A 1,285-nucleotide genomic window follows, 5' to 3' on the forward strand; every position below is an offset into this window, starting at 1 on the left:
TGTGTATGTGTGCGTATGATTCATGGGTACCACTCGTTCTAAAATTGGTTCAGTATTGAGGCGCGAAACGAGCTAAAACGGTAATGGGGGCAAATGCGTCCCGTATAAAAGTGCTTTTTTTCGCCACTGACCGGTTCAGATTGCCAGTGCTATCTCTGTAGATAGCATATTGTAGCGGCCCTGGGGCAGTGGTGAATGTGAATGAGTAGAGTCAGCTGTCAGTCAGTGTTGGAGCAGAGAGGCGGATGGCGTCCCTGCTCGGTATTGCAAATGAGTATGTATGTGTGAAGTGTGTGTTTTTTCGCCACTGACCGGTTCAGATCGCCAGTGCTATCTCTGTAAATAGCATGCTAACTTAGCCTTTCCCTTACCTCTGGGCTGTGTGATGTCACAAGCTTTGCTCCACTGTGTCTGTAGCTCTCTCTACTCGTGGGGCAGCCGTTTTCTTCAACTGTCAGGCATCCAGTACAGACAGTTGTAGGCTGGTTTCATAATAATCATTATGTGGAAAAATAATTTGTTTGAATTTCTGTCATTAAATTATTCTATTTTTTTTTTTTGTAATGGTAAAAAAGAGCAAGAGAGAGAGAAATTCCCACAGACTCACTGCAATGATGCTAACTGGCATGTCATTCAACACAATATTGCTTACCTTCTTCAATGGGATGGGGAGGGGTAAGGTTATGGGGAGACAGGGCTGCTGCTTCTGACTCATCTGTTGTTGAGTCTGGTAAAAGGGGCAGGGACAACTGATTTAATATGAATACCTTGCTAAACATTTACCTGCACTAATTAAATGTGGGTTAAAAAGGAGTGAAATGTAGGCTAACACTAGTCTGTAGCTAGCTTATTTCACTATGGACATTAAGCTAACAGGTTCATTTCTAACACTCAGACTATAGGCTACCCACCTTTCTTGGAGAAGAACTGGCTCACATATTGACACCCTTTCTTTTGCCTCTCTCTCCTTTCTCTCTTTCCTTTTGTGAAAACCGGATTTTCTTTCAGTATGAGATAGCATGATGACGACTGTAGCGTTGTAGCGCAACTGCTGACTGCTACTAGGCACTGTCACCGTCAGTGCGCTAAGGTAGGACCAAACCATTTCATGCAGATACAGGGGGGTGGTCAGTCAACATGGATGTTTACTTTTTGGTCAATGGGGATATTCAACTTTTACTGCCAGTGTGGCATACAGAGCAATCAGTGGGTTGATATACCTACATAAATATTATTCGTATGTTTAATTTGCATTTCATGTTGTACAGCTCGTGTTCAGAGTGTG

The 1,285-nt window shown here is 43.1% G+C and overlaps 1 long non-coding RNA gene across 1 annotated transcript; it reads right to left on the reverse strand.

Moving 5' to 3' along the window:
• Positions 1-165: 165 nt before the first annotated feature.
• On the reverse strand, positions 166-1,051 carry LOC126404237 (uncharacterized). Its single transcript, XR_007571422.1, has 3 exons — positions 912-1,051; positions 653-727; positions 166-482 (listed from the first exon to the last, which is right to left on the reverse strand). It is a non-coding gene; the product is annotated as an uncharacterized LOC126404237 (long non-coding RNA).
• Positions 1,052-1,285: the final 234 nt, after the last annotated feature.

Source organism: Epinephelus moara, chromosome 17, assembly GCF_006386435.1.
Source record: "Epinephelus moara isolate mb chromosome 17, YSFRI_EMoa_1.0, whole genome shotgun sequence".
NCBI classification, from domain to species: domain Eukaryota; kingdom Metazoa; phylum Chordata; class Actinopteri; order Perciformes; family Serranidae; genus Epinephelus; species Epinephelus moara.